Below are 26,683 nucleotides of genomic sequence, written 5' to 3' on the forward strand. Positions count from 1 at the left end.
TGAAAAAAACCTATACACCCCAATGTTCATAGCAGTACAATTTACAATTGCCAAGTGCTAGAAGCAACCAAAGTGCTTATCAGTAAATGAGTGAATCAAAAAATTGTGATACATTTACACAATGGAATACTATGCAGCAGAGAGAAAGAAAAAACTTACACTCTTTGCGACAGCATGGATGGAACTGGAGAGCATTATGCTAAGTGAAATAACCCAGGCAGTGAAAGACAAGTACTATATAATCTCACCTATAAGTGGAACCTAATCAATCAAACAAACAAGCAAACAAAATAAAAGCAGAGACATTGAAATTAAGAACAATCTGACAGTAACCAGAGGGGAGGTGGGAAAGAATAATGGGAGAAAAGAGGGAAGAATTTTCATGAACATGTATGAAGAACAAAACCAAAGGGGGCAGGGCAGGATCAGGGGTGGGAGGTGGGGACAGTGGGGGTGGGGAGAGTGATGGGGAGAAAATGGAGGCAAATTTACTGAACAACAATAAAAAATGTAAATAAATAAATAAATAGTTTTTAATATATTTTGGATACCAGTCCTTTGCCAGATATATATCTTGAAAACTTTTTTACCTTGTCTATGGCTTACCTTTTTATTCTTTCTCTTAAAAAATTTTTTTAGACAGAGGGAAAAGGAAGAAGAGAGGGAGAGAAACATCAGTGTGTGGTTGCCTCTTGCATGTCCCCACTGGGGAGCTGGCCTGCAACCCAGACATGCGCCCTGACTGTGAATCAAACCAGGGACCCTTTGGTTCACAGTCCAGCACTCAATCCACTGAGCCACACCAACCAGGGATCTATTTATTCTCTTAAACACTGATATGTTTTTAATCATTTCCCCACAAATAAAATATATGTTATATGAAGCTTAGAATATATCTGCTTTATTTGTGCCTGTATTCCAAGTATGTAGAAACTTGCATTTTTTTCTGGCCCGTAATTGGAGCTCAGTATATATATGTTGAATGAGTGAAATAAAGGAAGGAGAAATTTACACACATATAAACAACAAAGCATTAATAGCCAAAATACATTTTTAAATATACAAATAAAAAATACAATTAACCCAATAAAAAATGGGGAAGATATATCAACAGCTAATTCACAGGTCAGCAAATCAGAAATTAATAATACATTTTAAAACATTGTTGACTTTATTGGAAAGTGAAGAAAATGCCAATTAAAATCATAATGTAACACAATTTCACATCATGCACCTCCATCTACATACTTCTCTTTCTCTTTGTCTATCAATGTATTTATTTATTTTTTGTTATTATGTGCATGTAATTGAATTAGTTAAATTCCACAGTTTATGATAAAGTAACTCAATTAATGTATTGCACCCTGGCTGTTGTGGCTCAGTGGATTGAGTGCTGGCCTGCAGACTAAAGGGTCACAGGTTCAATTCCCAGGGAGGGCACACGCCTGGGGGTTGCAGGTCAGGTCTCCAGTAGGAGATGTGTGAAAGGCAACCACACATTGATGTTTCTCTCCCTCTTTCTCCCTCCCCTCCCCTCTCTCTAAAAATAAATAAATAAAATCTTTAAAAAATGTATTGATACACATATGACTTATCATTTATTTATTTACTTACATATTTACTTATATAAGTACATGTGACATGCATAAATCTAAATCCACATTCAAATTGTAGACATGACTAAAATTTCCTGCTACCTATTTTCCATTCCCATCCTATCCACCTATATTGTACCTCCAACAGACAGAACCCCTTTCTGGTCTGAATTTATTATTATCCTGTATTAAAAGGGGGTATTTTTAGACACTACATGTAGACTTCTGAAAGTTGGCTTTATCATTCAACTATTTCTAAGATTTATTCAGCTGTATCCATAGCTCTAGCCTGACTGACAAAATTTAAAATGTCTGACAATGCCAGGTGTGGACCAGGATGGGAAGCAAAAATAAATCCACTGAACCGCTCGTAGAAAGGGAACAGGGTACCACCGCTCTGGAGAACAATTTGACGTAACCAGTACAGTCAAACGTTCAATCCACCTTTGACCCAGGCATTCAACAACTAGGTATGTAGGCTCGGGAAACTCTGACACACAGGCACAATACACATTCACAAGAATATTAATAGAAACCATTGTATTAGATACTGAAATTATAAATAGCCTAAATTTCTCTCTATAGCAGAGGAAACAATTAATGAACTAAAGCTACATAAACATATGGATGAACCTAAAATTGTAATTTTGAGTGAAAAAAAGGTGTTGAAGAATACATTAAAATATAAATAATATGTAACTATATAAAGTTTTAAATGATACAAAGCTACACTATATATTTAAGATACATATGTGAGTACCTTTAAAAACACTGTAAAATATTAAACAATTTTAGAATAGTTACTAATTGAGCCTTGTTAGGAAAAGTGACCTTGGAAATGTCATAGAGGGTGCCAGCTGCAAACACAAAATTATAGTTTTTATTGTTCACTATGGGTGTTGGATTCTTTTTCTTTTTAAAAATTTTATTGTTGTTCTATTACAGTTGTTCCAGTTTTCCCCTGTGGTTCTCCCCTGCCCCACCCCCTCCACTCCCACGGTCAATCCTCAACTTGTTGTCCATGTCCACGGGTCATTCATAGATGTTGCTTGAGTAGACCCTTCTGCTTTTTTCCTGCCTTATCCTACTACTGGGAGTATACCCTAAGTATCCTGAAACACCAGTTCAAAAGAACCTATGCACCCCTGGTTATTGCAACATCATATACAATAGCCAAGTGCTAGAAACAGCCTAAGTGCCCATCAGGAAATGAGTGGATAAAAAAACTGTGGTACATTTACATGATGGACTACTACACAGAAGAAAGAAAGGAGCTCCTACCCTTTGAACAGCATGGATGGAACTGGAATGAGACAGTCAGTGAAAGACAAATACCATATGATCTCACCTATAAGAGGAACCTAATGAACAAAACAAACAAGTAAAACAGAGCCAGTGGATATTAGATTCTTAAAAGGTCATTTTATTATGATGTATGTTATTCTTATGAGTTACTTATTTAATTATGCTTCTTAATAAAACATTACATTTCATAGTAAAGCAATATTAGGAAACATTCTATTGGATTTTTATTCATTCCTTGGGACTGATGACATCTGAATCTGTGTCTTTAAACACTGCAGCTTCCCTAAAATCATCAAACACCAAGACACAAAATAAGATCCTTCCTATCAAAATCTTTTATTTAAAAAATGGCGCTGGAAGCATGGATTCAATGCAAAGACCACTGTTGGCTGAGACAAAACTAAATAACAAGTTACCAACTGAAGAGAAGTGCTATGGGCCAGCGAAGAAGCAAGGAGTCCCAGCTCGACTCAGACTGTTGCCAGGCATCTCCAAGGATGCTGGGGAAACACTGGCCATCCAGACAGACAGAAACCCTGCTCTCACAAGGGCACACACACATTTCATAGAGAAAATAGAGACACATCAAATAATCATACAACTAAAAAGAAAATTCAATCCTTGGTAAATTTTCCTAAGGAGAGGCATATGATTGTATAAAATATAAACCCAAGAGAACTGGTCAGAGAGGCTAGATGTGGTCTCTTGGAGTAGAAAGCTGTCAATCATCTAAGTGAAAAAACAAAGAAGGGGATGAGGAGACACTTCTCAGCAGAGACAAAAAGGAAGTTCAAATGCCTTGTGTCCAGAGTACCCAGAGCAAGCTCTGTAATCGAATGGAGAATAGGAGAAAAATAGGGGGAAAAAGAGAAATTTGGTTATTTCTCATGTTAATCTTGACCTTACCTTCCATTGTCAACTCTCCTGTAATTATTCTTTAAATAGAAATCTGTATTAATTTATTCAACTTTAGTTCTTCATATAACTAGTTAGGGAAAGGAGACTAAAGAAAGTCTAGTTATGTAAGGTTGCAGCATCGGCACAGCAATCAAGTTCAGTCACTGCAGACCAGCATCAGCATGCGAAAACACTTTCAACGTGGAAAACCGTCTCTGTGATAATGTCCTCCATAATCCAACTATAGCTTAATAAATATCGTTGATTTTTATATCTCATTTTCACTTTTTTTTTGGTGGGTGGAGCCTGGAAGGACTGGGAAATTGTTCCCTGCTATCATGAAAAGGTAATTGTCTGTCTTTTCTAGATTAAAAGTATGTTATTAACTATCATTTAACTTTGATTTGTCAGACTATAGAACAATGGATATTTTTAATATTACAAGAAGAACTATCTCTTTAGAAAGTTTCTTACTTTAAGTCTCAACCGCTTTCTACATGAACTAAATTACACCAATTTTCACCAGGCAGTGCGTGATAGCATAACAGTATAACATTGAATATTTTTCAGGTATAATAGGTGACTATGTGGGGTTCTAAGAATAAGTGATCTATCATGCATTTTTAAAAGGAAAATAAGGATTCGTTTGGTTCTAACACAGGATTTGTGTTATTTTAAGAAAACCATCTGGGACATTTACATGTGCTACATAATGGCAGAAATTAAGATAAATCATGTAAATAATGTTTATTGGCATTCAGCACATTCTGTTTTTGCCTCTACCCCTATACTCACCAGATGTAGTAGAAAGAGTTCCAGACCTGCAGTTAAAAATTGTGTTTAATGGACAAAACCAAGAGGGAGGGTGGAAGCAAGGGAGAGAGGTGGGTTTGGCTGGGGTAGTGGGGAGTGGTAGGGGGAAATGTAGACAATTGTAACTGGACAACGATAAAGTAATTTTTTAAAATGGAGTTTATATTTTATCACTTAGGAGCTGTGTTATGTTGTGTCCAAGATTCTCAGTCAGCCAAGTGAGAATAATAATGATGCTTTGCAGATTTTTTCTAAGAAATAAATGAAATGGCATGCACGTGAACACAACTTGAATACTCTGGGAAATAGGCATCATGTAGTAAGATTCATGTAGTCTTGGTATTATGTGTAGCGCTCCTTGGCATCTAGAATATGCTCAATTTACATAGACAGATTTCATCTAATAAATTATGGGGATTAAAATTTCCCCCCAAAACCATTACTTTTTAAGTAAGGGGATAGAAAACATGAAAGACCATTATTTTCTCCCGTAGTTATCAAGAAATTGCACAGAGACTCTTGAACTGGAACAACACAGGTGGGCTTGAGAGCATACATTTACCACCAAGTTCTTTTCTGGTGGAGCTAAAGACACTTCATACCTCACTTAAACGTGCACATCTTTGGAAAGGAAATAGCTTGGAGATATACGTTGGGCCATGATTGATCATAGAGAGGATTAAATTGGATTCATGCCAACAAAGGAAGCATCCTTGAAGAAAAATATATTTTTCTCTGTCATAAGTTCTCATAAAGAAAGGATATAGTCCTAGGGCTTCTTGATTTTGGAGAAGAATGATTCACAGATATGAGTGAATGGAAACAATATTTTTAAATTGAAAAATAATAAAAAACTGTCATCTGTTTCTAAAGCAGAAGCTGCTGCTTATATACATGTAACATTTTGAGAGGCTTGATGTTTCAGAAATTTTTTCATATGTATACAAATCATTTGTGTATACAGAGATGTTGAATTGTCTAGTTAGCAATCATGTGTATTCAGATAAATACAGCATCAGACAAAATGAGACAACTGCTAGAGTCCATAGGAAAGCATAAAAGCTTGAAGATCACTCTGACTGGTGAGGCTCAGAGTGTTGGACATCACCCTGCAAACTGAAAGGCCACCCATTCGATCCCTAGTCTGGGCACATGCCTGGGTTGTGGGCCAGGTCCCCAGTTGTGGGGGGTGTGCAAGAGGCAAGCAATCAGTGTTTCTCCAGCATATTGATATTTCTCTCTCTTCCTTCCTCCCTTCCCTCCTTTCTAAAATAAATAAATAAATAAATAAATAAATAAATAAAAGCTTGAGGATCTAGAAGAAATTCAGAAGAGAGAAGGATAATAAAACAGTAAAAATAAACCATATGAAGCTAATGATTTAGAATGTGAAAAGCATCACCTAAAGGCTGAGATTTTTTTAATAGCTTACTGTGGCCCTGGCTGATCTGGCTCAGTGGACTGAGTGCAGGCCTGCAAAATGAAAGGTTGCTGGTTTGATTCCCAGTCAGGGCACATGCTGGGTCCCTCCTTGGGGGTGTGCTAGAGGCAAATGATTGATGTATCTTTCACACATCACTGTTTTTCTCCCTGTCTTTCTCCCTCCCTTCCCCTTCTCTAAAAATAAATAAATAAAATATTTTAAAACAATTTTAAAGCCTACTGTGATGATCAAAATGGATGGGTTTTTTTTCCACATTTGGCAGTAGAGTATTATTCTCAGGGATACTACAAGGTGTCTCCTAGCCATCTGTCCCATATTCAACAGAGAAATGTGAGTCAGAACAAAGATGGCCCCAAACAACTCTAATTTGCCCTGTGGTTTTGTTCAAAGTCTCCAAAGATTTGAAATTCAATACGCTCCCACACACAAAGTTCCCACAAAACGATATGCTATAATAAACACTACAAGCTGAAGACATTAAAACTGCAAGTTTGGAAAATTTTCAGAAACTATAAAATTGGTGGTGGAAGAGACCTTAAAGATTCTATGGCAACCTTTTATTAACCAACTCCTGATCTCCAACATAAAAATTATGAGGATATCTGTTAAAATGATTAATCTTTGACTCCATGCTGACCTATTGAATTGGACTCTCTGTGTGAGAACCTGGAATCTATACTTGTAATGAATTTCCCAGGTGACTGTCAGACACCCTGAAGTCAGAGACTCAGTGACGTAGAAAAGTCATGTCGGAGACAGTAGCCATAGTCACGGGGGCTACTGAGTCCCTGAAATAAGGCAACTGATGTGCTTGACGGATAAAATACACCCTAAATTTTAAAGACTGATAAAAAATAATATGGTAATAATTTTATATTGATTACATGTTGGAACAATAACATTGTAGATACATTGAACTAAATCAAATATTTTAAGGTGAATTTCATCTGTTTATTTTGTATAATTTTAATATGGCTACTAGAAAATTTAAAATGACATACATATCTTGCATGATTTTTTTGGACAGTGCCAATTTTTAGACTATAGATGTTGACAATAACTTTACATATTTTATTCAGTTTACACTGAAACATTTGTACTTCCTCAATAATTTGTTAGACTACTTAAAGAATATTCACCTTTAATTTTTATTTGTGGCATCTAAGTACTAAATTTCATTCTTATCACATAAAAATAAGCTATTGGTGAAAATATATAATTTGATGTTCAAAAAAATAGTTCTCTAAATAAATTTGATGTAACATGATTGCATAAACTTGAACAATTGCCAGAGGCTATTAAATCAGGCTACTTTACTAGCAAGAACTGTTGACTACTAAATGTGAAAGAGGTTGCAAACTGCTTCTTCCATCTTCCATACCATAAAATTTGTGTGTGTGTGTGTGTGTGTGTGTGTGTGTGTGTGTGTGTAGTGGGTAAAGGGCTCTGGACAGGTGTGACGCACCTTACACACCTTCCTCCAAGGAAGCCATTCTTTTCCTAATGTGGGACTGATGTGTGCACTGGCCTGTAGTGCCTGCAGCGTTATAGATGGGAATCAAGACAAATTCACAGGGACTACTGAGACCTGTAGAGAAAAAGGGGCAGGCCACTCCCTCTAGGAGAGAGCACCACACACCTTTGCCTAGACAGGCTTTTATTGTTTTGTTGTGTTTTTTTTTTTTTTTTGCACGGGAGTTCAGGTACAACTTATTAATCATTGTCAGAAAGTAAGGATCAAACAGTAGATAGCATACAAAGAACTATTAGGGCTTCTTCTGAGTCAGGGTCTATCAGCTAAAAGGCTACAACACTTTGGGAAACAAACTCATTTCCTGCATGATCCTTTATCATTTAACTAAGAGAATTCTTAGCAAAGCAGGCTTCACAGGATTTTACATATCCTTTCTCAGGCCTGATCACCTGGGGAGCCCACCCTTTCCAGCACAGGGCTGCACCACCCTCCGTCACTGTTTTCAGGTTAAGTCAGACAGAGGAGGCAGATAGCCGAGGTATTCTCAGAGACTTCTTGAAGACAGACTGAGGACTCAGGCTTCATCAAAGCCAGGAGGTGAGGGTCCATCACCCCCTTTCTCTATAGCCCCCCAAGTATTTCTCTGGGGCCTCCATGTGATCATGCCTGTCTTAGGTCGTTCCCCCCTTGGGGAATCTTACCCATCATTGGCTAACTGATCAAGCACTGGGGACCAGTTACGAGAAGAGGAGCAGAAGCAGTGCTCCTGTTAGGGAGATAAGCTTTGTCTCTTCAGTGGCTTATGGTCTGAAGGTCACTCACTCAGCCTTAGCCATGGGGGGGTTTACAGCTCCTGAAACCAGGCAGGGCAGTTCCCAACATGGAACATTGTAGAATTGGTTTCTATCTTTGTTATTTAGCACTTATGGATTTTAATTGTGCCTTCTAACCCTCTTACCAAATTTGTTGCCTCCAGAATGACAAGGATGACAATTTGTCCTGCAGTTCCAACTCCAGACTTTGAGCATGCGGCTCTCCAGGCACAGCCAGCTGGCCTGGATGCTGCAAGGTCCTTCTCCTTACATGAAGCCCACCCTCCACTCCATACCCCTACTCTGTTAGGGATCTCTGGACTTCGGGTTAGGTAGGACTATGACCATAGCAGCAGGAAGTAGCTCCAGAAAATATGAGGCCTTCACCCAATGTCCTTTGTAAGGCTACAAAGGGTTACCTACAAAAGGTCCATAGGTATAACAGGAGAGATTGTAAGGGGTGCAGAGCATGGGTCCCCTGATAATAAGGGAACAAGCCCCACAATTGGGGGAGGGGTGTCCACAGAATGAGAAGCACAGAATTTAAGACACAGTGCATAAAATGGCAAATTAATAGTGGTGCCTTCCTGAAAGGAAGAAGGGCTGCTGCCTGGTGTGGATTGTGTACATGACTGGGAGAGCATGCAATGAGTCATGACACAGACAGAGGGGTGGATGCCCCTATGTACAACTGGGAACTTTCACCATGACTAAAGATGACAGCTAAAAGAGGGTTAAAGAAACTGGGGAGCTGGCAAAGTGGCAGACACTAATGCGCCATAGTGAGAGCTGAATAGGAGGTCACACAGGAGTTCCATGCTAAGCGTTTAAATTAGGGTGGGCTGAAGGTCAGTAGAGGGAGACACGACATCTGGTGGGAGGTCTGCCTGTAGGTCTGTCTGTGAGTGAGCCTTCCACAGGGTCTGCAGAGGGGTCAGCCACAGTGAGGTCTGCAAGAGGAGGCTGCAGAGAAGCCTGCCCCGAGGTTGAGAGGTCTGCCTGGAAGTCTGCCAGGAGAAGACAGCTGCAGACCTGGCAGTGCTGTGGGGGACCTGCCTGGCCACCCAGACCCGTGAGAGATGCTTGGAGCTGAACTGTGACTGGGAATGTTGAATGGCAGACTTCTGGTTTTCTGAAAGACAGCAACTTTAAGTAGGGTATTCTGAAACTGGCCCGGTTTGGCAGAGAGGCTGGACTATTTGTTTTGTGTTATTTTTTAAGGGAGTGGTTCTTAACAACGGAAATCTGCCATTACTCTAAGCCAGTTTAACTTTTACATAAACAAGCCCTTTCCTTTTTCACTAAACTCTTGCCTTGGGAGTCATGCTTCTTGGTGGTGGGCACCCGAACTCCACGGTTGTTCCAGAACACCACTGGCAGGATTCTGTAACACCTTGACAGATTGATTACAGTAGAGGTGATGCTATGGCACTTCTGAGGCTCGGTCAGAAAAGGCCACACAATCTCTACTAGTTCCTTTAGGCACTCTTTCAGGGACCCTGAAGCCATCATGTAAAAATCCCAACTGCCCTAAGAACGTCATGCTGTGAAGAGTCCCCCCCTGCTTGTTAGGGGCACCCATTGTGGGACCCACAGGGGCTGTGGTGCCCCCGATGATTGCCAGGGGCAAACCAGGGTAGGGCCACGGCAGTCCCTCCAGGGAGAGCCGCCATGCTCAAGTGTTTGCCCCCTCACTCAAGTTCTTCTACGCTCAGTCAATAAATGAAACAAAAACTATCCAGACAAATAATGCTCTTCCCTTTAGATACTGGCAATTTTTGTTTAACGCCATTAGAAAATACTGACTTTTGAACATTAAAAGGAATTACCTTCTATTTTGAAACAGGAAAGGAAAAAAATACCTTATAAGGGAAAAATTGTCATCACAAACTAGGTGCTATTTTAACATCTACCATGAATCCCTAGTCTCAAATATGAGTAATACTTCATCTCTATCCTCACTTCTATTCTAAAAAATAAAGGACATAGATAAATTCTAATGGTAAGAAATATCCAGCACCTCGTAGCTATCCATATACTTACTCCAACTCCCCCAAAGACACATTCCTTGCTTATTTAATATCTAACTGAATAAGAGAAATTATACAGCAAAGTAGTCAAGGTGTTTCAGTATCACCTAAACTTGTGTGAGCAATTCCCCCGATCTATCTCCTTTAGGAAATGACTCTCTGAGATTAAGTACAATAGTGTTGACTCTGATGACTTGGTTGGTTGGTGGTTTTGTTGTTGTTTTTTTGTTTTCACAAAAACCACAAGTCATGTTGGGAGACATACTTTGTTGACACACTAGACTGGTGCTGAAATAAATTTTGGGGACAACATTCAAGCCTTGCACCTTTCACAACCATTCCTGAATAACCAAAAGATTCATAACTACACTTAGTCTAATCACTCTCTAATGACAATTTTCACTCACAGATATAATCACATTTTGAAATTAATTGACAATGTAGTGAAATAAAATAATTTATCTGAAGTTTGCTATCTTCTTAACTTACTTTTTTTTCTTATTACTTTGGTACCGAGGGACACACATATAATCTAACCTAATTGTGACTTGTTTATTACATTTGTAATAAAATATTTTGCCAAGTCAGTACGCACACTTTTGGCTCTAATTACATTTTCATTTTTAATCATATTGAGGTCCCAATGAAAAATCTGCTGAAATTCTCAATAGGCAGCAGAACATTATGCAATTATAGCACAATTAGCATAACAATATTGGGCAATAAATATATCCATAAGTGTATTTTTCCTAAGGATTGTCTTCTAGACTTGGCAGTATCTTAGATGTATTTTGTCTGTATGCAGACTTCTGCCCATCAGTCCCTGAGTGCTCCATCTGTCCTTAAATTTCTTTATTCTGTGCCTTACTAATATGTCAAAACCTGTGGCTTAACATGTAGGAAATCTTTAGAGCAGGGCAACCACTCAGATACTGTTGCCTGAATCACCTATTGTACGTAGGAACATGCTGACCCTCCTCAGTGACCTGCAGCATCCATCCCTCCCCTCATTAGTAACTACTAACATCTGTCCTGGACCACTCACCTGTCATGGTAGTTCTGCCTGCCAGGCCTTGAGACCCCAGTACCACCAAAGAGCCTCTGTTGATATAGTCTACAAGTTTACAAGCCTATTCAAACTACATTGTCAGGAAAAAGAGCACAGGAGAAAATAATTTATTTTTGCCCCTTATGGACTGGTTTTTATTTTTAGGAATGTCTCATACTATTCTCTCACAGAAAGATGTGTTTGACAAAGGAGAAGGAGCAGGGGAATGAGGCAGAGGAGGTGGAGGAAGAAGAAGAGGAAAGGAGCAAGAAACGGAGAAATTAAGAACTTCTATGAAAGACTGGTTGTCATTACAGGTGAGCTGATACAGATAGGATTCACCTGGAAAAGGATGCTAGGTGTCAACTCGAATGGAAACATCCCTTTTTCATATTTGGGACTGATCCTGTCCTACTTGAGGAGGCAAACGGGAAATGAGATGCCATAATTGACCCCGAGCAGTTACAGAAGCTTGCCCTGTTTACTCGTGATTTATGGATGAAAGGGTCGATAGCAATTTTCTGTTTCCAGCTATTATTATTTCAACAAATAACAGTGTGACCTGGCATAAACCCAGTGCCTCAGACACAAAAGAAGTACCACTCACCAGCCTGCCTTTCATCAACATTGTGTCCGGACGGGCCCTTTGTGGGCACATTGCACCATCGGTGAGGCGCAGAGTATCTGACACTTTTTTTTTCTCTCCGCTGGAATTTATTTATACCTCACAAAAGAATATTCAACCTCAGGCATTTAGCAAAGATGTGATTATAATATATATGCTTTAAATTAAGAAACTGCTCTTTTCATATAATGTTTGTCACTTAGTTAAGGGTATTATATGTAACTTTCCAGATAACTATTTTGAAATTGGCTATTGGTAAATATTAACACTTAAGGTACTCAATTACTTGTATCTCACATTATTTCTTTAAATCATATAGCCCTACACTCTATCATAAGAATTTTCTCAATTTCCATTCCTATCTCCAGAAAACCCCACTTGGCTTCATTTGAGAAAAATTTGTTTTCAAGTGTCTTAACAGCCTCCACTTTTGTAAGAATCTGAACTTTCTTAGATAACATATTGCATCATAGAGAAATGCAACATGTTATGACAGAGATAATAAATCTATACAAAAAATAATGAAAGGGGTTTTTTAACTGTTTAACCACAGAGAAATGATGAAATGAATTATGGGACATCAACCCAATGAAATATTTTGCAGGTATTTAAACCTATATCTGTGAGAACTTTATAATAATATAGGAAAAATATGACATGTTAATAGTTTTGAAATAGTTTTGTTGAACTCATGACCCCACCTATGACGCTAGACCTAAGTATCTTATAACTGGCATAGAGGGTGGGCAAAAGTAGGTTTACAGTTGTAAGTATGTGAGACAGAGTTTATTCCTGTATTATTATTGTAACCATAACCCCACATCCACCCACCTCCAAAGCCCATCCAATGCCATAGCTGTCAGCCAAGTTCAGCTAAGTCTGAAATGCAACTCACAATGGTGATTTACATTATTGTGAAATCAAGGCTGCTTGTAGAATTACAATTGCAATGCTAAAGTGCCTTTTCTTCATCCGGATGAAAATGTTCTGCCTCTGCATATAAAAAGGAGTTAAAGATGCAGTTAATAAACTGAACTACGTGAATTTTAGGCCACAAAAATTTATGCAGACAACAAAGAACACATTTGCATTTGATACTGCTCTAAAAAAATTAGAGGACTTTTCACTCGAATGGGAAACTGAGCCCTTTGGCGCAAATCAAAACAAAAAAATAATTTCCCTTTATAACTGATGCTAATTCACTCTGAAACCAGGCTTCTGAGCCTCTGCTTAAGACTTTTACTAGACCTGGGGAAATATATCATGAAATGAATCTGTTTTAAAAGTCACAGGGCCCTGCTGGCTTATCTACTGTTGGCCCTCAAGCTTCCTAATCAACAATCTAAAGGCCATCAGACCTCATTCATCCTCAATGATTACTTTCAAACAGATGGCAAATTTCAGTATCCAGTGGAAATTTAAAGGCAAGAGTGTGAAAATATTAGAAAACCACTCACCTCGGGTCTGTTACCTGGCCAAGTCAAGGAATACAGGCGTTCCCTGCAGTGTAGGAGCTCCAAACCCATACTGGGGAGCTGCTTACCTGTTCCTGATACTCCGAAAACACCACCCCGAGGGCCAGCAGATGTGGACGTGCCGGTTGTTACATCACAGGGCGGCGCTCCGATGGCGGTGGCAGGTTGGTGCAAGAGAGACCAGGGCGCCTTTTCCATCTGAGGCTCACTAGCTATAAGGGTCCCAGACAAAGGAGGCACATTTCCTATCTGTGACTCTAAACTACATTCCTCAATGTGTTAAAGGGTCAAGAGGCAGTCACAGGACAAGAAGCGGAATCCAAAAGGAGATAAGGAAGGAGTCACAATCCACTCCCAGAATAATACGCATTCCTTCAGGCCAGCGGCCCTTGACCAGCCCTCAGTCATGGGAGTGGGAAGGGCCACGCCCCCGGGCCCCTCACTCCCCCACCTCCTGTTCACTCAGGCAGTGGAAGACAGTGTACTGCCCACTCCCACCTTCTGGCTTCCCCCAGGGGGGCAATCTCACCTCATCGCGACCTTCCTTTTGCTTCCCACTTTCCAGATACATTTATAGTCTTTGCTTTGTTTCTCGAAGCTGAATCCTTCTTACCCTGCAGATTCCAACCCCTATGATGTAGATTCATAGAGAGTCTTCTCTGATAATCTTATTAAAAATGGCAACTTCTGTTCACTTTCCATCATAACACTATTACTTTACTTTAAAGAACAGGGGCTTTGATTCATGTATACATCTGTGCCCTCACGTAATTGTCACTGGATCACAGAGGTGCTTGATAGAAAGTGGATGGATAAATGAGAGACTAAATTACCAAACATGTCCTATATCCAGTATTTAGCTAAATATCAGAGACGCAAAGTTGGATGAGAAGTGGTCAATTCATGGAAGTGGCTGGACCAGAAGAATGTCAGCCAAACTTAGATTCAAGGCTTGTGTTTTAGAAAGCTCATTGTGGATGAATTGAGTGTGAAAATAGATTGGAAAGGGGCTGGACTAGAGGTAGGCTGGATATTTTTGGAGGCAATTGCAGTAAAGTAAGGAATTATGAGGCTATAAAGCAAGACAGTGATATAGGGAAAGGAGAAGGGGCTGATGTCAAAGATGTTAAGGACGGTGAATTAACTGGCAGTCAGAGATGAAGAAGATGTTGGAGTTTTGACCTTAGAATGCAGTCTAAGGCAGCTACATAAATAAAGGGAACATGCACTGAAAATGGCCATGGTGTTGTGAAAACACAGAAGGAGGAAAGCTGTTATGTGCTAAGAGTCTAACACATTAAGTGTAAGCTGTCCAATATATGTGCTTTTCCCACACCACCAAGCAATTAACTCAGTTCTCTGTAGACATTCAAGTGGCTCATAAATTTAACTCAATTCTGACCCTATCTACCTGGAGTTAGCCATCAAATCCCACCAGTTAAGGGCTCGATTCCATAAGATTTATCACTGCCCCACCTTCAAGCTCAGACTTCAATCCCGGTCCAAGGTGTCACCTGTACTCTGACCACCTGGCTATAAATAAGACCTTCCCATGTCCTCTCCATGGACCACACTGCTTTGCTAGAGCAGCCTACAGAACTGAGAGAAACATTTACTTACTAGGTAAGCAGTTTATTATCTAGGTTTTTACAAGAATATAAATGGACAGCCAGACGGCAGAGGTGCACAGGGCAACGTGTGGGGGAAGGGTGCGGAGATTCCACGCCCTCCCAGAGGGGCCGCTTTTTCCAAATCTCCACCTGCTCACTAGCCCCGGGAAAAGCTCCACAGCGAATCTTTGTGGATTTTTAGGGAGGATTCATTTCTTAGGCATTGATTGACTAAACCACATTGGCCAGTGATGACTGAAATCAATCTCCAGCCCCTCCCCCCTCCTAGAAAGTCAAAGGGTAGAGCCTTGGTCCCAACCCTGTAACCACACAGTAGGTCCTTAGATTACCTAGGGCCTTTCCACAGGTTGACTCATTAACATAACAAAAGATACCTGTATTGTTCTCAGCACTTAGGAAATCCCAGTGGTTTAGAAGCTCTGTGCCAGGAACAGGGACTAAAACCAAATAATATATTTCTTATTACAAATCACAACATCACAGCTGTCTGTTAGATACAGACATGTATCTAACAGATATTGAGATGTTCAGGGACCTTTCAATCTACCATTTGAGCATTCACACAGAGATAGTGGTTCAAGTTTAAACTGAGCATCCTTGGTGCGTACGTACCTAGCACTGGAAATCAGAGGAAGAAAGGAAATGAGCCAAAGAGCATCAGCAGAATGAAAAGTCATGAAGGTCAAGGACAAAACCTGAAAGTGTACATGCACCTTGGCACTGATAGAAACACACACAAACTCATGCCAGAGAGGGTGGCAGGTTTAGCATTCGTTAAAGGAATAAAAAATTTCCACTGCACCTCAAGAAAGCTGTTTGCCCATAACAGCATAATTATAAGTAAAACAGTCCCCTTGACAAAGCCAAGTGCTAAATGGAGGAGTTGGAATAAAGCCAGAAACTACTACCTTCTGAATAGAGTGGATACTGATATATCATAGACCTGCATAACTGTTACCCTTTAAGGAAACAAAACAAAACAAATAAAAACTGACCAACCTTTATAAAAAATGTGAAATGCTTTCCTTAGAAAAGTCAGAACTCTCAATATAATTTGGTGGGCTAGAAAAATGGAAACTAAGACAAGTTTCAATTCTGTCTACTCAGGTATATCTGCTGCCCTCCTTTCAATGGGTCTTTTTTTCTATAACTACCTTTGTACCTATGAAAGCTGCAAAGGTAACCATGTTTAGCAAATATGACCTAAGGTTTAGGCCCCGTGGTTAAAGCATTCTAATATGAAGGCCTCTGTCTTGCCACCCCTTCCCCTATGCTCCTCTATTGTAAATCACCACATAAGAAGAATGGATATTTTATTACACTGGTTAGAAATGAAACCTAGAAATATTTCTTAAATGGGGAATGCGAGTAAGAGGAAAATTTAATATTTAATCAAAACTGTAAAAGCAGTAGACTGTTTTCATTTATATAGACCTATACATTTAAACATGTTCTATTTTGGTGCATATAGTTTAACATAGACTTTTTAACTTTCTTACAACTTAGTTTTGCATATTCTCTATTTTCTCATCTCTTTGTTCTAATCACATAAGTCAGTTAACAAACAATTAACTGGCCCATTGTTCCACGGTGGGATTCTAGCCCTGCACTAGACAGTGTGTCTGCCCACACATGATACACGGTCAAGTTCATCTACTCAGGCTCCAGCTACTTCACTTCATTATGATTGATTTTGGCAGGTCCCTGATTAGGCCTCTCACTCAGTTCACCTTCTCACAAGAGCCTTGTCCTGCCCCGGTTTGTCTGACTCAGTGGATCAAGTGCCTGCCTTCTGAACGGCTGCTGATTTGATTTCCGGTCAGGGCACTTGCCTGGGTTGTGGGCAGGGTCCCCCAGTTGGGGGCACATGAGAGGCAACTGATCAATGTATCACTCCCTTTCTTTCTCCTTCATTTCCCCTCTCTCTAAAAAATTAATAAATAAATAAAATCTTTTTTAAAAGAGCCTTATCCTAATACAGGGTATTATCCCACCTGCCCTCAACTGGGGGGCATCCACCCCTAAAAGCAGTCAACCCCCCAAATCTATTGGCTGTTCTGGTTCTACAACTACTTCTGCTTAGCATTTAGCAGCTTCTTCAAAATGAGTGTATTGTCATTACTTCTAGCTCCAGAGAAGAGAAAGTAGCATTTGAACTAGGTCTTGAAAGAAAGAAAAGTATTTGGATTCATTTCCAGCTGAGGAAAGAACATGAGGCAACTCAAGCAGATCTGCCCTGATGAGGCAGATCAGAGTTACATGAATAATTTTTAAATAGTACCAGTACCTGGGGGCCCATGAGCAACGGGTCCAAATAAAGATACTCTAACTGGAGCTGAGAGCATGATTTTGGTTGACTATCATACAACGGTATACAGCAATGGTTCCTTTTCACTGGGCGATATCTGCTTGGAAGCATGTCCTGTTCTTCACCTGTGATAACCTCATTCAACCCACAGGACTCAACACGGTGAGTGCTGTAATCAACAGCACTCTGTGGAAGAGGACACCAGCACTCAGAGACCTGAAACTCCGATCCAGCTTTTGCTCACCCCAGAGCACCTGCTTGTTCATTGAATTGCTTGGACAAGCCACGATGCCTCCGGGCACCATGGGAATCTAAGCCCTACTTCTCCCTTGCTTCTACAGGAAAATAGGTTGTAACTTCCAAAAGAAATTGACTTTCAAAGGAACTTCTGGAACACAGCCTATTTATAGCTACCTGGAATTGTTTACACAATTTAAACCGTTCCTTCCTCATGCAAGATGACGTTTCCTACAGGAATAACAAAACTGCAAGATACAGAAAGTTTCAAGAGAGAACGTGTGTCCTTGTCTAACATAGTTTCTGATTCTAACCTGTTTGGAAAACGTTTTTCCTTAATTCATATTTCCCTAAATTTATTTTGACTGGTGACAATGTCTGTGAAATAAACTAGCCCAAAAGATTGTTACCTGTGTGAACTTATTGTTCACCTTAATTACCATTCACACCCAAGTTTGAGGTCTGAATTTCTTTTCTAACTAAATGTACTGGGGGTGATCATGGTCAATAAGATTATATAGGTTTCCCATGCACATTTCTATAACACATCATCTGCATATTGCATGGTGTACCACCCCCCTCAAAGTCTAATCTTCTTTCATTACCATATATTTGACCCCCTTTTGAAATTCTAGTAACTTTCACTTTCAAAGCATTTGCATTTAAATTTTTGTTTTACAAACTTTTCTTCATTTGATTAGAGCATGCATGAGTCTCTTCCTCCAAAATACACACACACACACACACACACACACACACATTGCACACACAGTCTTTCCATTAAGCAGTCAGTGTTTACCCACCCAACACGTATTCACTGAGACCCTCCTAGGCGCTGGAAACTGCGTTAACTGCTGGAGTCAAGGGCTTGATGCAAGATGCAGGGATATGTGCCATCCATGTGTGTCTCCATAGAATCACATGTTTGCTGTAAGTTCAGATGGTCTTCTCAACAAGACAATTGTCTCCTTAGGCACAAACCTTTCTTGGACACAGCTCTACTTATTATATGACAGACTTCATGTTCCTCCTATTTTCCTATGGTGTTTTACAGCTATTGACTTAAATACACAACCCAAAAGAGGAAATGGTTGGGAGTCTAGAATTAAATATCATAAAAACCAACTACTTCAAAAACAATATTGCCAGGGTTGTTGTCAAAAGAATTAGTCAAGTCTAAACCTACAACTTTCAAAGGGAAAAATACACAAAAGTACAATGTTGTCCCTTAAATGATTATCAGTATACAGCTGATAAAAACAAAACAACATTTTGTTTTTAATTATCTGCCATTTGTATAAGAGCTTTAGTAAAACTTTAGTTTTTATGGGGGCTATTTCTCTAGCAAATAAGTACTAAATCAGTAGTTATTTACTAAATAAGTACTCAAAACAAGTACTAAATTTTGAGGTGTGTACATTAATAAAATCAAAGGGATTCTGATCCTTTGGTTCAAAACACTCACGACTTTGTGGAAGTTGCCAACAGACTGAGTCCTCACAGCAGCAGTGAAAGGAGGAATCAACTTCTGTATTGTTCTATAAGTGGAACAGTCACTTCCAGAATGTTTCACATTGCATTTGTTGATACCTGATAGAGTTTTCAGTCATTGATGACTTAAATGTAAACACAATTTTATTTTAAGTTCAGAGCTCCCAGTGTTTTTTAATATTAATGTAAAAACTCTCTGCTTTGCTGATTTACTGCAAAGCGACATCACTCAAGTAACTCAAATGACCTGAGCTTTTGCTACGTGTGGAAGTCGTGGTGAAAAACAGGGCAGAGATGAGCTCACTGCACATGCAGGGGAAGAAGAGCAAACCCTGGATTCCAAACTGAGAAGCACTGTGGCCAAAATGTGGGAAAATGGAATAAGACCATCTAGGGTCCAATAATGACATTGTTATGTACTAGCTCTGTGACCACGGACCCCATCTTCAAAATGAGCATGATAAATGGAGAGAGAAAACTGCAGCGAGGCACATTCAACTGCAACATAGACAACATGCTAAGCACCTTGTACACATTATCTCATTCACTTACCAAAACACTAAAAAGTAGGTCCTATGACTACCCTCATCTTATATGTAGCTGATATTACATTAGAGAGAGAGAGGAAGAAGGGATGGAGGGAGGAATTTAAGCTTATTAAAATGAAAGGCTTAGATGTCAGCCTGTGTTAACAATTCTGGTTGTTATAAAAATACATAACTGATTAGCTGAATATTCTTAGCATTTGTATATTTAATCATAAACACCTTCAGTTAGTCAGTGCTGAATTGTGAAGCCTATTTATTATCTGGAAGTGTTATTGCTTTTCCTCTCCATCCATACCATGATACATAGAATTGTCAGGAATATAAAGCTACGCCAGGCTTTAGAGCAATGGCACATATTTAGCGATTGACATTCATTAGACTGTGAACGTCTCACTGGGGGGGCAGGGGAGGGGCGCTGAACCAAGGAATTATAATATTGTTAAGGATGTGAGAGAAACCGAGCCAAAAAAGCCAGGTGGGGAAAATTAAAGACATATGCTCCATCATTATGAATAATCAAGATACATTTTTAAAAACTTAAAGATAGTTAAAGCTTCAAAGTAAAACTTCCATTTAAATAACCATTCCCAGATTAAATACATTTGTTCTATTAACATTTCCTTGGGCAGTTTTCTTTCCTAGCATTTCTCTGACCTCCTTAAAATTTGTCTGCATTTTTTGTTTCACAGAGTTGTTCCTCAGGCAAACTTTCTGTGCTGAATCTTCAAAGTCAGATAGAGGGGAAGAATGCTTCCTAGGAAAATAATTTTTCCAGCCTTATTAGTTAATCTTTGCTCACATTGGATTTATTTAACATTGTAGATTGCTTTGCCTCGCACACGCATTTGGCTAATTTATTGGTAGAGGTGCCGAAAAGAATATATAGATTTGTATAGTGGGCACACCCTTCTCTTTGCGTTCTGTGAGCCTACCTTTGTGTCCTCCTCGTACAGCTGATCTCTGTGCATTTTATCAAAACATGCCTGGAACCCAGAAAGTTTTAGAAAAAACAGTGGCCTTAGAACTGGAAACATCTGGGTTTGCATCTGGGTTTTCCCTCACTGACTATGTGGCCTTAAACAAATCATTTAATCACTCTTAGATTTAGTTTCCTCTCCTCTAAAATAACCCTTGCAATAATTATCACATAAAATGTCTGGAAAACCCAGATATACGTGAATTTTTAAAAAATAAATATAAGGTATTATTACCATCTCTCTGGTCCTGATGTACTTCAATGTTTTATCTCTAAGTTTAGATCTAGAAATAGGAGATCTTTTCAAGCAATTAAATGAGACATGAGCTGATGGGCATGCAGTTGAAGTCTTAGCTGTTTGAAAACGTATTCCCACTGAATGCTTAGCCAGTGACCCTGACTACTGGGAGGGTCTCAAAAGAGTGAATACCATTCTACTCTTATTGTATTTATTCCTTCTTCCCTTCCATGAGTGGGGCCATAATCTTAAATGGCATAATTATCTTATTGCACAGAACCTACAAGCTTGCCCGGACACAGGGCACCTGCGGCTCTCAGCCCATTTCACCAGTGTTTGTGGCCCACGGACCCAGGAACTCTGAACACCTTCCAACCTCCTTTCCAACCCGCAGGACCATTTCTCAGTCCGTCCCTAGCATGAAAGATCAACTAACACAATGTCTTATGGTTAATTCTTGACCACCACCAACAATAAGCAGCCAGCTCTACCAGAATTATTCTGCCAAGGTGAGGGGCCACCGTCAAAAGTCATGTCACCTGCAACGCAGGCCTCTTGCTCCTATGTCTCCCTGTGCTTCCATTTCCTCAAGGACATGAGCCACCTCTGGGCCACCACCTCATCAACCCCCATAGGCCTGAGCAAAAGGGTTACCCTGCCTTATTCCAGATCCTCTGCCAACGCATGGATCAAATAGAAATGATCCAGTTTCCTTTTATTTCAGAGGTAATTCATTAAGTTATTCATTCATTAACTTTTATCTCTCCAGTGAAAAGAATTTATCCCAATTTGAAATATTGCAGAACTCTCCCCACAATTAGCTGAAATGATTCTTCATTGCTCCAAGATAACTTCTGAACTCCTTCCAGTGGCATTTAGAAAATTCATCACTTTCCCCAAAATACAAGGTCCTGAAGAAGCAACACCTACCTTAATGTGGTTGGTAGGGTAATAATATTGGTGTAATAATTTTAATTTGAACATTTCACCTAAAATGTCATATGGTGTGCTTGAGTGTGATATTATTATGTTCCAGAATTATGTATTTATGATTTTGTAATAAAAGATGTTGTGATAAAAATGGGGCATTATTTGTGCTGGACCCTGTATATTTGTAACCTTTATTTCCAATTACATTTTGTTCTAAACTCTTATGCCCTAACCATAGAAAGTTATTGAATTTCCTTCAAACAAAACATATATGTCAATCTCTCTCTAACTGTATCATGACATTCCTCTAACTATGGATGTATTTTCTTCTCTTCTTCTCCTACTGTCATCTTACTCCATTTCTGAGACATGGTTCAAATACTTTCTTCATTGGAGACCCCCTCCTCGACCTCCTACCCAAACCCATCCCTCTAGATTAATCCCAAGGAAGATCAATGGATGCTTATGAAACACTTCATAAAAGAGATTTCTTCATAAGACTTAAAGTTAGACTAGATCATTTCAAAAGTACTTTGTGATCGACTCAACAAATTATTTCCAAGCTTAAAGGGAGAAAATTATATGCATAAAACTGACTTTTATACTGACCCAATGGCACATCACAATTAGAGTAGTTCATTTTGAAGTGAGTGTATTTCCGAAATGAGTCGCTTTTCAATCCTGCACCTAAATTGTTCATCTCAGAATTTCCCAAGGCAACTCGTTCTAAAAAGTTATCTAGATATCTCTCTTTTTGTTTTTTAACATGCATTCCATTTTAGAGCAAAATGTGTTTTTTCTAACTTTAAATGTCCAGGCCTACGGAGCTTGATAATCATGGTTCCGTTTTGTCTTGTGTCAACTGGAAAGTTGTTCATTTGTTCCTGGAATCCCAAGTCAGTAAGAAAGGTATGATGAGCTGTCAGTCTCTTATTCTGAAGGGGAGCGTTAGTGCATGAAGGGTCACATCCCATTTCCCACCTCCACGCTTGCTTGGCTTTTGAGTTCTTCATTATACCGTTCCCTGTGTTGGTTAGGGTTATGGTGCAGGCATCAAATGGCACAGTCCAAAAATTGGATTATTCACATTCAGAAAGGTGAAGTCCATTCTCAAGAAAAAAAAGACTAGATTTGGGAAAAAATTAAAAGGAAATAGAAATAGACAAGAAGAAGGAGGATGGGGAGGAGAAGGAGAAGACAGAAGAGGAAGAGGAAGAGAGTAAAAGTAGACCAAGAAAAAATATACCTAGGAAAAAACAAAAAGGAGAAAGAAATAAAAAATAGAAGAAGACCAAGAGCGGTCTGCATTCTCAGAGGCAACTGTTGGAGAGACAAGGAAAGAGGAAGAGGGGAGGAGCAAATAAGCCCAAAGCTGGGTGGGAGCTGAAGCAAAGTTGGGGGCAGACTCCTTACTGCGGTGACCGACTGTGGGAGATGGTTGGGAATGGCAACATTTTGGGATACTTTGCAGTGTTTTATGTGATAACCACCAATGGCATTTTCCAAGAATACATAAAAAAATTAAAGTTGGTTTTCAATTTTTGGATTGAGTTTCTCATGTGTGCTATAACCTGTGTGACAACATCCTGCTGAAATCGCCACATGATAGTTCAGCTTCATTCAGCTGCTGTGGTACTTACCATTCTTGTAATTGTCTCTGGTGGACTGTCTTTGCTGCAAGACTATAACCCTATGAGGATAGGGATGGTGACTTAATCATTATGTATCCCCATCACATAAGACAACATCCCCAAGTATCAGGTGTTCAATGAACATCCCCTGAGTAAACCAACATGATGCTAGAGGCCTTGTGCCAGCCTTAGTCACAACAACACAGAGAAAACATAGTCTTAACAAAAGGTCTTCAGTGTTTGAAATCTGTTATGTGACATACATAATTTCCCAGAGAAGTAGGAACAACGCTGTCTGTATCACTCTCCAGCACTGGCTGTCCTTTTTGGCAAGTGACACACTGGAGAACCCACATCTGGTGCCTCGAGAAGGAGAACAAACACCAAATGCAAAGCGCTCTGCTGACTGTAGAGAAGAAAGACTCCAAGTCGGCAATAGAGATCATAAATGCATCGATGGCCATAATTTACTGTACCTATGAGGTAATCCACTGTAGTTGAGAACTGTATTTTCACCAAAAGGAAGATGTTCAAATTAGATTCTTACATTCTTATAAATATTCTGATTGATTATGAGGGAGGCAGTAGGAGATTCCATACATTTCTAACTCCAAAGTTTGTAAGTCGAGTTCTATTCCACAACAAATTCTACTTTATTTGCTTTTGTTGAGGATTCTAATTAAGATGATATATTCATTCATTAACCACATAGTTAAGCACTATTAGTGTCAGACACTGTGCGATGTGACAGAGACTGAACAAAGAACAGACATAATCCATATCCTCAAGGAACCCAGGAACAATGAAATACAACACAATGAGAATATACGGAGGAGTGCACGGGGTAACAGGGTGGAGAGCTCAGTCTGTGTGGAGGAGCCAGGGAAGGGTCCACAGATAACAGTAAATATGAAGCTGTATCATGAGCCAATTTTCTGTGCACATGAAAACAATCAAAGAAATAAGCAAACAATTCAATATAAAAACAAGGAACTCAGGGCCAGCTAGGTGCATTTAGTGAAAGGAAACTCTGCTAGGACTGCTAAACCTTAAGAAGTACAGAATGGACTTCAGGCTAGAAAGAAAACCAGGGTTCTTACATGCCTTGCAATGAAGCATAGGTTTCATCCTGGGGGAAAGATTTGTATCCTCCTGATTGTGCTGTGAAGGCTAATTGGAGGTTGGTGAGACTAGAGACCAGAAACTGGGGCGGACCCTTGGAATTGTCCTGGTGGGAAGTGACAGGGATCTGAAATTAGCAAGAAGTAGCGAGGGAAGGAATGAATGGGGAGCATCTGTAGGAATTTGCAAGACTTGGTAACTGACTGGATATGGGGAGGGAAGAATGAATGTAAAAAAATGACGAGACAGCAGGGCCAATTCACAGATTTGGGAATCCTGTAAGGACAGGGAGCTCACGGTCCAGTGTGTGGCGTGTTGAGTTGGAGCATATTTGGAACGTTCAGGTGGTAATGTCTGGAGACATGAGTTTGGTGCTCAAGATAAACCTTTGGCTGAAGAAAGAGGCCTGAGCCTTTTTCAGCTGCACATGGCCACGGAAGCCTTAGAAGAAGGTGGGAAGCTGTTACTGCCTCTTTGGCTATTGTCTAAATCTACATACTCACATATGAAAGTTGGTTGAAAAGAGTGGTTCACAAACTTCCATTTCCTGCTGCAAAGCATCTGGGAAGTATGAAGCTCCTGCTTCCAGGCCCCAGAAGCTCAGTGCAGCAGGATTTTCAGCCTTTCAGATGAACCTAGTGATGGCGCAGCTCAAAACTTTGGGGAGAAAAGAGGCCTGAAAGGCACCCCAGGTCGCTGACACCTCAATGCATAGACTAGAAATGATTAAAGTGAGGCATATTCTTGTGTACATGACTATTTACATACATCTTTTAGCAGGAAAATTCCATGGCAACTTACTAATGTATTGTTTTGTGGGTTTATTTTTCACATGCAAATGCAAGAAATTGAGGAACTATATATTTTATAATATTTAAATATGAATGAAATGGTTTTATCCTTCCTTCCTTCCTTCCTTCCTTCCTTCCTTCCTTCCTTCCTTCCTTCCTTCCTTCCTTCCTTCCTTCCTATTCCTGTCAAGAAGGCAGGGACACATCCTTGTGTTAAGTCTGGTCAAAAGGACACATCTGTCTGACTCAGGCTGAGGGTCATTCTACATAACAAAAGGCCACTTTACGACAGTCACAAGAATGGGGGACAGGAAACGTGAGGAGCGGTTTCAGGCTGAAGGAGGCCTGTGGCACCTAACCACTGAAGGCCATGTGTGCTCTGGATTGGATCCTGACCCAGGAAGGAAAGAAGGCATGGTGTGATGTTTGGTGAAATTTGAATGAGATTTTTGAATTGTATGATAGTGTCGTATTAATGTTGAATTGCCAATTAGAAAGATTTTTAAGGTGATAGTATAGGAAAGTTTTTACATTTGGGAGCAATCTGTCTTGAAATCTGAATACAAACTCCACACTAAAGAAAAGCCTCACAATAAAGTATGAAAATAATCCAAAGACTGGGCTGTCTTTCCAGTGCACACCCCAAGCACAAATCTGTCAGGGCCCAGGGAAAAACAGATGCTCACTGTGTTAGAAACTGAGGACAGTTTGACAAAGTGACTAGTTTCAAAGACATGGGGATGGTGTGGAAAAACCACAAGTGGCCACGCAATGCCCTCGGACTGGGACTAGCAGTCAGGGCGGAGGGTTCAGCAATGACGGGGAGACATGCGGGGAGTCATTGTCTTTCTGAGATTATTTGAAGCCAGTGGTTTCAACCACATTCCACACCCCTGGTCTTCCACATTCTTCACCCAGCCTCCACTCAAAGCCATGGCAATGATGGAAGGCTCTGTGTAGAACCTGAATCCTTGCTTTATTTTGGTTGACCAAGGGACCAGGTATTAAGACATTTCAATTCTTTCTTTTTCCTTGAGATTCACATGCTATTTTTAACTCATGACTCACCCTGCCAAAGACTGAACTGGCCACTGGCATTGATTCTGGCACTAAACAACCCAGCTGACAAAAGATGATTTGAGTGGCTACGCAGAATCTTAAGAGATTCCAACCGTTGGCACCATTAGCTTGTAATGCAAAAGCCAACATCTGTTCTGATAACCTGCATAAAATTGTTGCTGAACTTTCCTGGAGGTGCTTAA

The 26,683-nt window shown here is 39.8% G+C and overlaps 1 long non-coding RNA gene across 1 annotated transcript in view; it reads right to left on the reverse strand.

Annotated features, from left to right (window-relative positions):
* LOC128626185 (uncharacterized) overlaps positions 1-13,713 on the reverse strand; it is a 95,224-nt gene extending 81,511 nt beyond the window's left edge. The window contains exon 1 of the long non-coding RNA XR_008390113.1: positions 13,587-13,713. This is a non-coding gene — a long non-coding RNA (uncharacterized LOC128626185). The remainder of the gene's footprint in view (positions 1-13,586) is intronic.
* Between the last annotated feature and the right edge of the window lie 12,970 nt (positions 13,714-26,683).

The sequence above is a fragment of the Artibeus jamaicensis genome, unplaced genomic scaffold, assembly GCF_021234435.1.
Source record: "Artibeus jamaicensis isolate MK-2021 breed Jamaican fruit bat unplaced genomic scaffold, CSHL_Jam_final scaffold_369, whole genome shotgun sequence".
In the NCBI taxonomy this organism is placed as follows: domain Eukaryota; kingdom Metazoa; phylum Chordata; class Mammalia; order Chiroptera; family Phyllostomidae; genus Artibeus; species Artibeus jamaicensis.